The following is a 17,098-nucleotide window of genomic DNA, read 5'->3' on the forward strand; positions in this document are numbered from 1 at the left end:
CTAATCATGATAAATTACTTACCAACTGCCAGATACAAGATCAATATATAAAAATCAATTTTATTCCTAAATGCTAGTAATGAACAATGGAAAACTAATTTTAAAAAAAACTATTCATAATTTTATCAAGTGGAATTGATAAAATCCAACAAAAGATATGACATGTACAATGAAAAAGCAAAATGGTGCTGAGTCAATTATTAAAAGATCTAAAGAAATGGAGATAGAAAATTTGTTCATGAATCAGGAGCCTCAATATTATTATGATATCAATTCTCCCCAAGTGGATCCCTGGGTAGCTCAGTGGTTTAGCGCCTGCCTTTGGTTCAGGGCATGATCCTGGAGTCCCAGATGGAGTCCTGCATCGGGCTCCCTGAATGGAACCTGTTTCTCCCTCTGCCTGTGTCTCTGCTCCCTACCCCCTTTCCCCCCTCTGAATGAATAAATAATAAATAAATAAGTAAATAAATAAATAAATAAATAAACAAATATAAAAAAAATTCTCCCCAAGCTTATCCATAGATTTCAATGCAATCACAAACAAAATTCCATCAAGCATTTAAGCAGAAACTGAAGTCAATTCTAAAATTTATATAGAAATATAAAGGACCTAGAATCTCCAAAACAATTTTGAAATGCAAAAATAAATTTGGAAAGCCAACACTCCCTGATCTCAAACACAAAGCTATAGTATTCAAGAGTGTGGCACTGGCTTCAAGACAGCCACACAGAATAAGGAAACAATAGATCTCTATAAATATTTTTTTAAACTAGGTTTTTTTTTTCTTTTTAGAAAAGTGTAATAGCAATTCGATTGAAAAGGACTGTCTTTTTCAACAAATGGGACCAACAATGTGATCCTTTCCTTGTATCATATATTAAAAAAAAAAAAGACAAAAACCTTAAAATGGGTTGTAAACCTAAATGTAAAGCCTGAAACTATGATATTCCTAGGAGATAACCTATTTGTGACCTTGGGTTAGACCAATATTTCATAAATAGGACACTAAAAGCACCGTTTCTCAGAAAAAAAAAGGCACCATTTCTGAAATTAAAAAAAAAGAAAACTTTCTGCTCTTCTAATGACTATTAAGAAGATGAAAAGGCATGCCAACAGACTGGGTGAAAATATTTGCACAGCATTTGTCTAATAAAAGACCTTCAGCCACAATATATAAAAGAACTCTGAAAACTCAGTAAGAAAACCAACAACTCAATTAAATGATAAACAAAAATTTTGAATAGGCACCATCAAAGAAGATAAGTGTATAGCAAATTAGTGCATGAAAAAAAATGCCCACATTATTAGACATTAGGGAAATGCAAATTAAAACTAGAGTATGATGCTGCTACACACCTATTACACTGCCTAAAATTAATGAGTTGAGTACGTGGAGAAATTGGAGTTCTCATGTTTTGCTGGTCAGAGTATCAAATTTTCACCTTAGAAGAACGGTTTATGGTTTCTTAAAAAGTTAAACATATATCATCATATGATCCAACCCTTTCCTTGATAGTATTTACCTAAGAAAAAGAAAGTCTAGATCCACAAAAAACTTGTATCAGAATGTTCATAGCAGCCTTTTTTTTTTTTTTTTTTTGCAGGCAAAAACTGGAAATAAGTGCCCATCTACAAGTTAAGAGCTAAACAAATTATAGTATATCTATATAATAAAATACTACTTAGCAATTAAAAAAGATAAGCAACAACATGAATAAATCTTAAAATAATTATGCTGACTAAAAGCAGCTAGACCAAAAGCAAACAAACAAAAAGGAATGTGTGGTATAAAAACCCTAGAAAAATGCAAACTAATCCAGTGTGACAAGAAGCATGCAAGTACTCACCCAGGAGCATGGTAGTCAGGGAGGCCTGGAGGGTGATATTAGGAGGGGCACAGGGAGATAATGGATAGTTCGCTATCTGGACTGTGGCAATGTTTCATGGGTATATAACTATGTCAAAACATCACAGTGCACAATTTGAATATATGCAGATTATTTTGTGTTAACTATACCTCAAAGCTGTTAAAATAGAAATTGATCCAGATAACAAACCATTAGAATATATTTTATTATCTTATTTTGACAACTTTGAATTTAGAATTCCGGAACTCCTTGGATTTCCCATCCCCTCACCTGTTTACTTCACAGCAGCTACTTCATAGTCACCCCCTACTCCCAGACCTAGCAGCCCATCCTGATCTCAGGAGGACAAATCAGGGAAGAGGTCTATGTAGTTTCTAGAAACATAATCAAAAACATTTGGCCCAGAACTCTCCTAGTAGGTTGTGTCCTTTGGACTGCAGACTCCTTGCCCTGGGTACATGTGTGGGTACACATGTGGCCAATAGGCCAGAGGAGGTCTCTTTCAAGTGAAGACCCGGGACTGGAGTTCCCTTTGCCTGGGTTTAAGAGGGATACTCCACAGCAAACATTTGCTCAAATCTCTCCTATTGGGAGGAAACAAACAAACAAACACCTTTCTTCACTCTGTATGCCCATTTTCCCCCTATTATTTACAGCCAAACTTCTTGAATTATAATCTACACTCACCCATTCTACTTTTATACCGCCATCACCCAGCATTGTTGGTCCAATATCACCCATTCTATACAAAATACAGATTTAGAAAATGATACTAGTAACAATTAATAATAAGAGGAGCTACCTTTTACTGAGTTTTATGCAAAAGTTTCAATATGGTATTGAGTAAAGAGCAATAAACTATCTATCTTGAGACCTACCTAATTTAAAGGCTCCCTGTAAATGTCTATGGAACTTGGGAATATCACTTATCCTCTTAGTTCTACTATTTCTTTATTTACAAAATAAAAGGATTATGTCAAATAATCTATAAAATCAACTTCAGATTCAATATTCTTTTTAAAAAAGTTCTGATTGCCTACTTGTAGAGTATAAAAGTTTTATCAAATGTTATACTAAAAAAAGCCCTCAAACATATATCTCCTATATTCCTCTACCACCCCCTTTCCTACAACCTACATGCTTAAATATAAGGTAAATTTCTTTTTCCCAAAATGATCCCTCAAAAAAGAGAGAGAGAGGGAGAGAGGGAGAGAGAGAGAGAGAGAGAGAGAGAGAGGCACCTGGGTGGCTGAGTGGGTTAAGTGTCCAACTTCTGGTTCATCTCAGGTTATCTTGAGGTTGTGGGATCGAGCCTAGTGAGGGGGCTCGGTGCTCAGCATGGAGCCTGTTTAAGACTCTCTCTCTCTCCCTCTCCCTCTTTCCCCCCCCAAAAATGAGTTAGCTTAAAATCAATATTCCCAAACAATGCTTTCTTAATTTCTTTGTCCTGAACAGCATTGTAGGAATTGGGAGAAGACATCAACCCAAAACTGCCTTCATCGATGTTAGTTTTGTGTGTGTATAAATCTAAATAAATGATGACAGATGGACAGATGGATAGACAGAGAGAGACAGCTATAGTCAGGGAGTTAATGTGACTGAAACAAAGAAATGGGTTATAGAAAATTAACATATTTAATAGTTATTCCCAGGGACTGACCACACAATTCCAGTGTTGACATTGTGGTAAACAAGATCACTTTTAAAAGCAATATGATAAATGATTACATTGTAGAGGTTAACAAAAATACTGTAAGTCTTAATGTTATGTAAATGAATACTTATATCATGGAATAAAATTTCCAGTAACAGCATCATAGACAGATAAAAAGTATAGATGATGAACTCTGAAAAGCTGGTGACTCAAAAGAATATCTTCAATGATGAAAAATTAATGATATTTCATGAAATATAAGATTTTTTAAAATAGGCATTTTAAAATGAACTTAGTGTTTGCTAAAATATGTGATTTTAAACTAACTAAACAAATTGGCCTTCTATTGGGTAAATAGGAACTACCTTACATTCAATGTTACTAGGGCAAGGAAGCTCTAGTATGATATTATTCTGACATGAAAAGTGACTATATATTGTTAAGTAACAAATCTTCTTAAGCAGCATAAATGTGGTATCATTTTGTAATAAAAACATGTCCACCTATACAAAGCTACCATATGGCAAGATTACTTCAATATTGAGTGAGGTTATCACTTGTTGGCAGAGTAAGAGTAAGGATAAGTTTCTGATTTTGTGTTTTTTTCCATCCAAATTTTCTATAATAATCATTGTAATAATATTGATATTAGAAAAATAAAAAACAAAAAAATCAATATCTTTGAAGCCATGTCCACTTTGCCCTTCATTGTTTGATGTCATGTTATTCATTTGTAGCATCTCACTTTTGTATGTTATTTTTAATCTACTCCATATTTTTTAATATAAGTGATATTTTTGTTGCATCAAATTGGTTATTAAAGGATAAGAAAAACCCTGTATTGTATATGCTTAAGTCATAAGTATATGTTTAGTGAACCAAAAGAACCCAATGATCAACATTTGTTTTCTAATATTTGATAAGTAACTCAGTTGTAGCTCTTATTTTTGATTCATCAGAGTTAAAGGTGTTTTTAGCTCTTAAATGAAAATCCAGAATTTTGTATCGAGGATTTACAGATGAAAGTATCAAACTGCATCAGCTATCCTAATGCCCTGACTGACTCAAAATATCAGGCTTTGTTTCCTAACTTGGATCCTGGAAACGTGAGTGTGCGTATCTATTTAGGGAGGGAGGGGAAAGTAAAGGACCAGAAGATCCTCATGGCAGCAGAAGGATGTGCAGAGGCTGCCGTGGATAGAGAAGGGACACACTGACGATGGCTCTTGGGGTACGTCTTCTATTTTCAAATCGATAGCTCTGCATTCTGACTTAATGTCCTCTATGCTATGGTTTCCTAGTATTTATCTTGGCTCTTTGTTGTAATTTGTCTCTAAGAAATGAAAGACGAAGATGGCTAGTCTGGTAAGATCCTCTTTCAACATCTGGTGTTTACTATGCAGCTCTGTGAAATTTACTCATTTTTTTTTCATCTTTGAATTTGGTGTATTTGCTTCCTTAAGACAAACAATTTTATAGGCATTGCAATAAAATAAAATAATCATTTCTCAAAATTTTTCTTTTACTCATATCCTGTTTTTGTCCCCTGTCCATCCCAATAAACAGCCTTAGCAATGAATCCCTCAAAGAAGGTATATCAATTAATCAACCAATGTAGACTTTTCATTGAGTCACTCTGTGAATTTGATCTTTATTTCACAAGATTAAAATCTTTATGAAAACTCAAAACTAGTTCAGAAAATAGGGTATGAATCAAAACTGAACTGACAACTCAGAGACAGGAAGAAATAAGAAAACAACAACAACAACAAAAAAAATCATGATGCATCCGGCCTTTCAAGAAACAGAAAGTGTTTAGTGAGAAAGCCACCAGAGCATCCCAGGCTGAAGAGCATGTTGGTGGTGATAAAGGTATGTATTTTGGCATGAAATGAACAACCTCCTTCCTGGTGGAGACTGGGTTTAATTACTGAAAGACATTATGAAAGTAAGATCATAACACTAGCTTTATTGAAGAGTAGTAAGAAGAAGGTGCTTAGAGATTATGGGTGATCCTGAAGACCAGACCTAGAAGTATGGCTTTGTATAATAGACAACTTATATCTACCAAATATTTTAAGAAATAATGTGTCACAATAGCATGATTATTTTATATTAGATTAGCAATTAACTAAAGAAGAGAATGAAAAGGAGAGAAAAAGGTCAAGAAAATGTATTAGAAAACCATTGCAATAATTTGGGTATGAGGTAATGGAGCCTGGATTCCAGTGGTGGTGATAATAGAGCAGATAGTGTATATATAGAAAAAAGAATCAAAACTTAAATTAATAACGTGACAGATTGGGCTAGGGGAATGGAAAAAGTATAAGGAGTTGAAACTTTCCCGAAGTATAAAACGATTGTGGTACTAATGACAGAAATGGAAACATTGAGATGGGATACACATCACAGGGTTTGTGCCTACCCATGTTCTTCTTGCTAATTTTTGGTTCTCTAAGTAGCTCCAGCTAGTTCTGAAAAGGACTTTATTGTACTTAGAAGTGGCCGAAAAAAACACAAAATTCCTGGATACTAATTTATAAAAGAATATCTACACCAAAGAACAGAGAAGGGTTTTCAGGAAACCTAAAAATTACATTTTCCAATACAGAGTCAAATATTCCCATTACCCTTTAGATCTATATCTGTCATGTCAAATGTTACCTTTTCTTATTTAGATGACATTAAAATTCATGTTCCTAACAATTGTTTTCATTTAACTTGAAATAACAAATTATGCCTTTTTTCCATAGTTTCTTCTGGTTCTATATGCAGAGCTTCTGAGTTTTAACTTTCCTTTTGAAGTCTCAGTGAAATAGGCAATACACTGTGTTCACCGATATCATTTTGAAACTGTCTGACCCATTATTACATAAAGATGAGCGTTTCACTTAATAAAGTCTAAGAGTAACACAATTTGTTACACCATAATTAAAGATGGACACATCTGTTCCATTTTAATTCAAACCCCTTTGAACATAATTACATAAAGCTGCAAGAGCAGAAATTCTCAGTCTTAGAAATTTACTATCAAAAAAAATCATTCTGTCTACAGAAACTACATGGTCAAAGGACAATTTGTAAAGTGAAGTCAAATAGATGTCTCTCAATGTGTATCAAAGCATGAAATAAAGCTGAGACCCCAGATTAAAGTACTGTCCCTAAATGAAACCCATAATTAGTTAAGGAAACCCAGGTGAAGGACAATCTTTATAGTTAAGTCCCAGCATTCCATCTCTGTAGAGCGGTACTGTCCTGTCCTGTATTCTCTGACCCACAGATAAATAACCAAGGAAGAAACAAACATGAAGGATAAAGGGGAGGAAATAGGAGATACTCAACATTTATGCATCACCTTTAAACTGCCCACTAAATTCTAAACTTTCAGTAATGTAAATCTCTTAGACCTTACTTAAAAATAGTGTATCTTTTTTATAAAGTCCTAGTCATTATGACCAAAATAGTTCCAGGGTTAATAATAATCAGATGTATAAATAGAGAAAGCAGAGGTAAAGGAAATGCTATCATTTCAGAATGAATTCTGAGAATTTAATAACATGAGTTAAATGGTAAGCCATGCACACAAATATCCCTGAAATGTAGGCTGTTAGTCTGTTTTATTTATGTTTCCATATCCTGAAGATGGCTTAATGAGGAGATGCAATCAGGATTAGCTAAGCAGCGAGAACTTGGAGGGAACAGGGTGGCAGTAAGATTTATATAAATATTTGCAGAGACTGGGAAGAGCAGATGCTCATATAATCCAGACAATGTGTGTGCACTTCATTTTAAAATAAAATAAAACAGTTGAAAGCCAAAATATAATTAATCAGAGGAAACGCTTTAATCAACATCTTCCAAATCCTTAAGCACTGCTAAAAAGATTAAAGAAACATAAAAGAAATTAAAATATGATATTCAAAAGGAAACCAGAATTAATCTATTCCTGACATTCTCCTTTTATTTCAGATGTGGAATGGAGCATGCAATTAATATGCATTTCCAATTGCTGCAAACTAGTGAAATTTCCTAGGCGTTTAAGCTACTAAATAAATCACCTAAGACTTACTGTATAATTTACAATGTAGTAATGATAGCTCTCTCTTCATTATTAATTTATTGGGAGTAATGTGTATGCTTGCCCTTATATCCTGTAGTTCTAAACAGGGATTTTTCCAATAGACTAGGAGACAGCAAATTTAAATGAGTGTAAGTCAGCTTTATATTCAGAGGTTACCTACAAAGATAAAAAAGAGATTGTATATGAAGAATGAAATTAGTATGTCAAATCCATGTAGATATCCAGATTGGACATTTATTTAGCTATAAACTCAGTTTTGGGCTCAGTTCTTCCAAACTCAGAATCTCTCTTGCTATTTTTTCTGTTCTTTTCTGCCCAAGATTTGGTGAGCTATTCTATATGAACCTCTAATTATTACTAAAGTTCAGGGAAGAACATTTTTAAACAGAGGATTTTAAAACAATGTCTCAAGGAAATAAAAAGCACATGCCTTCATGGCAATTTCAAAATACATAAACACTTCAAGCTCAGATCATTTGCCCTTTCTACAAACAAAATTTTATTAGTGACAGGAATTATTTCATAAGTATCACCAGAATATTATAAACCATTTTTTAACATAAGATGGGCCCCTACAGATAGTTAACAGTTTACTACTGTTAATTTCCAGAATATCTTTTCAACAGAAATTGAGCCTAGTTCTAATTTCTAGCAGAAACATTATTAGTATCTACTAAAATTCTGCCAAAAAGTCCTTAGCACTTGAGACTAGAAGTCATGAAATCTTAAAAATTTAATCCTGCAAAACAATGGCAAAATTATTCTTATTGAACTGCCAGGAATCAGAATTTCTTATTATGCTCCCTTTTATAAATAAATTTCAAAAATAGAGAAGAATGATTGACTTGCGAGATCCATTGTGAAATAATGACCGGGAAAATGAAAACAGGTATGTGCCAATTTCTTCCGTGTTCCATCATATTTAAGGTAACTCTGAAGTTCACATTGCAGTTATTTGCTTCTTAGACACTAGCTGTTTATATCCTATTCTTTTGCTAGAACAGAATATCAAACAGGTAGAATATAACTGAAAAGAGGACCTAGAGATCTTATCTCAGTCCCTAGATGTCTTTTGGCATTTGTTCAGTGATTTATGTGCAATGGCCCTTTGATTCCCAAATTACTGACCCTGCGTACTTCATTGTAACACGAATTCACATTATTATAATAGTCTATATTTCATCATCAGAATATCCTGAAAAGTTGCCTACTTTGATTTATACATCAATGTCATTCTTTATCAAATAGGATTGTGTTACTCAAATTAGTGACTTTCACATAATGAACTCAGCTAATGATTTGTAGCTAAGCCCAGGGATAATGCTTATTGAGAATATGGCCATTTCTGCCAACAGGCTCACTGGAAAGATAAGCAGCAGAGTCTAGTTATAAAATTGTTCCCTTTATTCTGTCTCCTTTTTCTCATTTCTTATCAGCATACCACAGAATGGGACGTAGAGTTTAATTACTGTGGTTGTTGAAGATCATTATCACCACCTACTAAGTTTATCACTTGTCATAAGGAAATCAGAAGTTAAGGTCTGTTGGGAATTCTGAGCCTGGGACACACTATCTGGAGCGCTGAGCCCCATCTCTGCCATTATGCTGCTCTCTAATCTTCTGCATGGGCCACGTCTATAAGATGAGGAGACGGGGTAGGGATAGGCCACGCCAGGGCACCGTGTACTCGGCATTGTCAACAGCAAGTCACGGCACATATGTAACCGTAGATGAACAATCCTCATGAATCTGGAACTGTGCTGTCCGATAAGGCTTCCCCTAGCCACATGTGGCTGTTAAATGTAAATATAAATAATTAAGAGTAAATAAAATTTATCATTCTGCTTCTCCATCACACAAGCTAAACTTCAACTGTTCATAGTCCCATGTGACTAGTATCTTCTGGTAGAAAAGAAAATTTCCCATAAATGGCTACACTATACCCATCAACTCCTGGAACTGGGAATAATACACACCAAAATTATCAACTTGCAAAATTAATCGACCTGTATCCAAGAACTAATGGATGTAGCAGAGTCATTTATATACAGTTTTTTTTAAAACCATGACTCTTACTCTTTTTTTCTTCCTAACAATGGGGGATGATACATGCAAATGAGTCTATTTCCTTTTAAATAAAAAAAAATTACTTTCTTAAAAAAATTTCTGAATATATGCTTCTCAATTCTAAAGGATTTCTTAGTAGTCATGCAGAACCCTCAGATCATATATCTATACCACACTGTAGCAAAGATTTATTTCAAAGATTTTTTACTATGGTATTAGTTGCTAGTGCTCAAAAAAAAAAAAAAAAAACCACACACATACACACACACATATAAACATACGCATACCACATCTTTTCAAATAAAAACTATTAAACAAAACTAACACCAAAACTTGCTTGGCTAGTATACAGGCAAGCAATCTGAGAATGATCTACGTTGGATGACTTAGATTTAATAATATCTATTTAATGACTTACATGATTTTACATAACCTGCTTATAAGAGGCATAATACACTGAATAAAAATATGCAATATATAACTAATTATAGAACATCACCATTGTTCTGAAATGTATGCATTCAAAAATGGTACCTACCTCAAATAATTACTTTTCAGAAAAATGAATTGCCTAGAGATTTTCTGAAATATTCTTGTAGATAACATTAATGGTATTGTGTCTTATCATATCTTAATACTTTGGGGACTTCGTTTTTGGAAATAATTCAAGGTCATCTTAAGCCAAAGACCATAATTTCTGATTATAATCAAGATTACACTAAAAAGTAGTAATAAGGCATTTCTTATGACAATGACAATAATAATAGGGTAGCATATATTGAATATCCATTAAATATAAAAGGTGTTGAGTATTTGAGATAATTATTGTAATCTTCATAATTTTTTCCCATCTTGCAGATGAACAAGTAGCTATCCATAAGGGTCATAACTTGCCAAATGTCAAACGGAAGTCACATTGCAGAACAAGGACAGACTCAGAAATATCTAGCTGCAAACCCAGGATACAAAGGGTAATTCTTAATGAGAATTTTCAAAAAAATATATTCTTATTTATAATACTTTTTACTTCCACAATTTCTGTTGAAACAATTTATATATATCCTGATACTATATATTTTAGATGTGAATTTTTTTAAAGGAAAACAAGCTATGAACCCAATTATTCCTCCAAATACATTATTTTTAATAATATTTTAATATTCAATATTTTTCTTATTTTTAATGTAGACAATAAATAAAAACCTTCAATGAAAATTAAAAGTCTTCAAATAATTGTTTATTATAATTAGGTATTAGATCATTTGGTATGGTAGTCATAAGTTTAACATGGTCATTTGTATTTTAAAACATAATGTGTGTCCATATAAATTTGCAATGTGAAAAAAATAGGAAAATCATTTGATATATAATTTTTAGCCTGTTTACAAAGGACTAATAAAATTTGATATGAGATATTATATTTGCTGATCTAGCATACACTGATTCTACAGTTTTGATTTTTGAAGTTGGTACACAGCTTTGAAATATAACTTAGAATGATTATCTCGTATAGTTCAATAGGACAAAGGCTCATATAAATATCATGTACCACTGAACACTATCAGTTAAGTATATAACCCTAGGATAAAGCTGTTCAGGTGGCATACTAGACAAAGTGGAATTACTACAGACAGTTTGTATCAATTAAGAAAGTTCAAGCAGTTATTTAAATACTTGAGGCTATCCATTAGCCTTCAAAGCTCAAAAAAAATCACCAAAATGTAATTATATCCAGCCTGGTGATTGGCACTTAGGTTTATAAGAGGTTATGAAAGCCTCTCGGGTCATGATTGAACAAATAGCTCCTAATCACAGCACCAGTGATATCTTAGAAGAACAAGATTATAGAGAAGAGATTTTGGTATTTAAGAATGTCTATGCAGTTCTTGAAAACAAAGATCTGAAATAGTGAATACTATTTTAGAAACAATGCCAATGAATCAGCATAAAATATATCATTTGTAAACAATTCAGTTTCTAACAATGTGTACACAAACCACATACAACTTTTTTTTTTTAAATGGGGAATGCTATAAATCTTAAATTCAATCTCAGAAGCAACATTAACCAGTATATCGCCTCTTACTTAGAGGTTTCCTTTCTACAGATGTCTTAACCCATTTAATCATGCTCCTAAATACTACCTCGTGGCAGGCAATTAAGATTCTGTAAGTATTCAGAATGTACATCTGTGTACCCATTTCTTCTGAAACAAGAAGAGAAAATTACTTAGCTATAATTCCTACTCTCAGTGAATTGTAATTACAATGACTCTAAACCTTTTAAACTCAAGTGCTCCTCTAGTGCATTTGAGAGATGTTATTTATATTTATTTAAATACAAATATGTATATTTAGATATACATTTAAATACATTTAAATATTTATATTTAAATATGTATATATATATATCCCAAATAGCAAATTCTAAGTCATTTTGTATCCTCACAAATAGGCAAATACACTTCTAATTCTTAAAGTCCAAAGTATATCCAAATCTATCAGCTTTACATTTCAAGACAGACAGAAAATAGTTAATGGAGACAGTAATAATGATGATCCAGAAGATCAAGAAGAAAAGTTTACAAAAAAATGACTTCAACAGGTCTAAATAAAGTGTCTCTCTACTTAAGGACAGAACCTTAATTAATTAATTAATAATTAATAAAGTTAATATTTCTATTACCCAAGAATTATATGCTTTATCAATGTTCAAAGATTTACAAGAGTACTGAATCTATGCTGAAAATAATTTAACTACGGTGACTCAGAATTCCCTTCAGGATTTTTCCCTGCCCTGAACATCATCATTGAACACAGATATCATTATCATTGCACAATCTTATAGGTGCAGAATGCATAAGAAATAGAGTTTTCTTGTATATACTTTAAAATATCTGTGGGAATAAAATCTGCTTTTAGTTTACTTAATGGACATTTCTCTCTTTATCATAAAACAAAAAAATGGGAACAAAAGCTTATTCATTGGCATTTTTACATGTTGGGTTTTCAGGGCAATAGGACTTCAGTATACACAGAATAACAGCATCACGTGTGTGCGTGACACACACAGAAACACTTTAACACACCCTTATAGATATGGTACAAACAGCCATGTAACCAAGAACTCACCAACACACTCTAGCTGCTGAAACTTCCTTCTCATCACTATTGCTGTGGTAACTCCTGGGTCTTCATTAATTTTCACTGGTGAGAAAATAAATGTCCAGGATCTCCATTACCCCATTGCTTGAATCTTTGGTGCCATGAGAACCTTGACGGCCTACCCTCACTGCTGGAAGATGAGGGTGGAGAGTGTGACTAAGCAGCTGTGTTTCCACTCCCACCTTTAAGCCCACTTCACAATGGAAGATGTGTTCCAGAATCTTGAGTTGAAACTAGAATACGTTTTTCCATAGAAATAAAAATCTGAATCGCAGAGACTTCTCAGATAATGAGTATTGCAATTCAGCTACCTTATAGGATTTTGTAGACTGGTCAGGAAAACTACCTCATGTATAATCAATGTTATGAGAAAAATATATTCAGAGCTTTTAAATCACTTAAAAACCAATATTTGAAATATATACTGCTCATAATTTGGGGAATATCCATAATTAAAAACACAAAGAAAGAAATCGAAGTTACTATTTTATAAAATCATAGAATTTTACATAATTTTTAGTGGACTTACTTTTCAAATATTTGCATTGACAAATGATTCGATTGTAAATAGTAAAGCCTGGGGAGGAACAAGTGTTGCCCAAGAGAGAGGACATAGAAGAATAAAGTCATATATTATGTGCATGATTTTTATTCTAGCTCAACTGACTATTTTGTTTTTGGGGTTTTTTTTCTCCTACAGACCTGATAACACTGCACAATTCTTTCCCTTTTTATCAAAATTATCACTTTTGCTTTTAGGTGGATTATGCTAATTAGCATGTAACAAAACAAAACAAAACCTTCTCTTGACCCCAGTCCCCATTTTAACTCCAACTTCATTTCTTTTTTATGCAGCAAAACTCCTGGAAAGTTGCCTTTACTTATAGTTTTCAGTTCCTTTCCTCTCATTCTCTTAAACCCACTCCAATCAAGCCTTAAGCCCCCTAGTCTGCCAGAACTATTCCTGTCAAAATTATTACTGACATCCTTGTTCAATCCAATGGTCATTCTCTACCCTTGACATAATACAGCATCTGACACGGTTGACCACAGCCTCTTTCTCGAAACATTTTCCAGGATACTTCCCATTCAGTTTTCCTTCTTTCTTATTACTTTATCTAATTTTTTGCTTCCTTTTCTCTACTTCCTTAGCTATGTAGTCCCCAGACTTTATGTTAGTACTTTAAGGACATTGTTCTACCACCCTATGGTGTCTACAATTTTTTATTATAAGTTTGTGATTGTACAAATCATTAGTAGCCTAAAGGTAATGAGTTGTTTTCTATTGCTGTTTTCCAGATAATCTCTTTACCTTTGGTTTTCAAAAGTTTGACAACGATGACCATAGTTTGATTTGTATTTACCTTGACGTGGGTTTGCTTAGCTTCTTGAATCTGTAGTATTATGTATTTCACGAAATTGGAGAAACTTTCAGCCATTTTTTCTTCAAATATTTTTTCTGGCCCATTCTCATTCCTCTTTTCTGGGCTCTAATTACAATTGTGTTAGGCTTTTTGCTATTGCCCACAGATGCTTTAATCTCTGTTAAAATTTCAGATCTTTATTTTTCTGCTTTTTTCAGACTGAATAATTTCTACTGACCTTTCTTCAAGTTCATGGACTCTTTGTCATCTCCATTCTCCCATCCAGGGAATTCTTTAATTCAGAGACACTGTTTTTCAGTTCTAGAATTTTCACTGGATTCTCTCTTTATGTTTTTTTTTGTTTTGTTTTTCTACTAAGATTTCCTATATTTCCATCCATTTTAAGCATCTTCACTTTACCTCACTGAGCACAGTTAATAGAGCTACTATAAAATCCTTGCTTGTTAATTCCAGCATCTTCATTTACTGAGTTGGCCTCCACGGATTGTTATTTCTCTTTAAAATAGTCGCATTTCCTGATTCTTCATATGTTGGATAATTTCATATCACATTTAGGATATCGTAACTGCTAAACTGTGGAAAATCTATATTTTATACCTCTAAAACGTAGAAAAAGTTTTTCATCAGACAGTTAATTTAATTGGAATCAAACTACAAACTATCTCATCGAGGTAGCTCAAATGTCAGTTTATTTCTTTTGTCTTTAGCTGAAGTCTTTTTCAATCATGTATGGCTCAAGTGTCAGCCAGAGATTTCATAGAGTTCGTACACAGGGAGTTTCCTCATTCAGTCTTTACTCTCTGTGGTTGCTCTACTCTGTCTTCTGATTCTTCAGGCCAGAAAGACTTAAGATTTTCTACTGCAGCTTAAAACAGTCCTTGCAGAAACCACTAAAGATGGTACACAAGCTAAAATGCTATAAAAATGAGGAAACTTACCCACTACCAGTTACTTCTTACAAGTTTCCATTTTCCTTCATAACCCATCTGGTTTGTTAACTCCTCAGAGCCTTTGTAGAAGTTGTCTTTGGTATTTTATTTAGAATTTATAGTTGTTGTTTGCAAGACAGGGATCTGCTAGAAGGATGGGGTAACCAGGTGATGGGCATTAAGGAGGGCACATGATATGATGAGCACTGGGTGTCGTACTATATGTTGGCAAATTGAATTTAAACTTAAAAAAAAGATTACTCAAACGTTTTATTGGAGAACCAGCCTTCATTTCAGTCTCATGACTTTAAATATTATCTCTACGCTGAAAGAGAGAGTAGAGATTCAAGGTCCTTCCAGACTCATGTGGCTAACTGTAATCATAAATTCCAATTGGCTGTCTGAGAAACACTTAAATTTAATGTATCATATATCAAAGCTCAATCTTCTGATCTTTCCTCCAACGCCATCTAAGTAGGTTGCAACTTCAAGACAGACATTGTTTTCTGCCAACTTCGTAGTTGACTCTTGACTTTTCTCTTCTTTTGATTCTGATTCTTGACTCTTGCCTTTCTCTCATATCCTTCATCCAGTCCAGTAGGAAATCCTGTTGGCTCCACTTTTAAAATACATTCAGAATCTAATCACTTGTGCTCAACTATAGTCCCTTGCCTAGATTACAGCAATAGTCTCCTAAGGGCTCTCGTTGTGACTATCCTTGCCCCTTTGTTACCACAGTTGGCAGGATGATCCTTTGAAAAGGCAAAGGATTGCCTTTACTCATCAACACTTTTATAGCGCCCTGTGTAACTCAAAGTAAAAGACAAATTCTATCAAATGAGTCGTAAGCCCCAGCAATCTGCCTTCACTACTACCTCTCTGAACTCATCTCCTACTGCTCCCAAACTCTTTTGCTTCTTCTAGGAACTTTTGCCCTAGCTGTTGCCTCTGCCTGGAACACTCTTGCCCATAATACCAGGTTTACTAATCTCCTAACCTCTATCATGTGTGTGCTCATATCTCACCTTCAAAATGAGGCCTACACTGACCATCCTATTTAATACTACAATGATCTCACCCCCTCCTACTCTAATTACTCTTGTCACCTGCTAGAATGCAAGCTCCATGAAGGTATCAATCTCTTCCTCCAGTATATCTCAAGTACCTAGAACAGTGGCTGGCATATAATAATTGTTTGATAAATGTATGCTGAAGAAATGAATGTCAAGCCCCACCCTGCCTAAATGGTAGAAGATAGACAGAAAATCTTAGTCCTTTCCAGCTCTTGTTCATTTCAGGTTTAAATGTAGTTCATTTGAAATTTCCCTCCCTCTTCTTTCTCCTCAACCTGTACCTAATTTTAAATGGCTTACACAGAAGGAACGGAGGCCAGAGGATGTTCTGGCAGGCTGCTGTTGACCTTACCACACTGGTTCCTGCCAGGATGACCTCTGCCTCACCTGGCCTCTGTTGCAGCACATATTATCACTGCCATTGTCTGAGGATCTGTCAACGCTACATGGTCTCCGGTAGCACCAAACAACCACAACTAAGGAGTCACTTTAGACTGCTGGCTCTTTCTTTCAGACAATTTTCTACCCTCTTCGAAGGCAGTGGGAAAAATTAGCTATTTTCCCTTGCTTCTCTGGAGTCACAAAAATCCCTAAATCTTCAGCAAGACTTTATTGTTTTGGATAACGCAAAAAGCTACCAGGACTCACACCCTTGTCAATATGGGAAGTATTACAAGAGTAGAGCCTGCTGAACCCCAGAACTAGCTTGCTCCACTTTTGTATATCCACACTTCTCAAGCCCCCTGTTCTGAAATAACCCCGGGTAGAGAACAGAAGCAGAGCATGGGCCCAGCCCTAAGCAGACGTAACTATCTTTCTGTCTCTCTTCTGTTCTGTTCTATAGTTCAGAGGAGCTCTGGCAGGAGTAGGGGGACT

At 34.2% G+C, this 17,098-nt stretch overlaps 1 protein-coding gene across 6 annotated transcripts in view; it reads right to left on the bottom strand.

The window, feature by feature from the left end:
• CSNK2A2IP (casein kinase 2 subunit alpha' interacting protein) overlaps window positions 1–14,390 on the bottom strand; it is a 134,709-nt gene extending 120,319 nt beyond the window's left edge. For 3 of the 6 annotated variants that reach the window (XM_072811577.1, XM_072811578.1, XM_072811573.1), the window contains exon 1: window positions 12,803–13,027. The gene's annotated coding sequence lies outside the window, so the exon portion shown is untranslated. Of the gene's footprint in view, window positions 1–11,815; window positions 11,878–12,802; window positions 13,028–14,199 lie in introns of those variants that run through there. The other 3 variants (XM_072811575.1, XM_072811574.1, XM_072811576.1) reach the window with 3 other exon arrangements.
• Between the last annotated feature and the right edge of the window lie 2,708 nt (window positions 14,391–17,098).

This window comes from Canis lupus, chromosome 35 (genome assembly GCF_048164855.1).
Source record: "Canis lupus baileyi chromosome 35, mCanLup2.hap1, whole genome shotgun sequence".
NCBI lineage: Eukaryota > Metazoa > Chordata > Mammalia > Carnivora > Canidae > Canis > Canis lupus.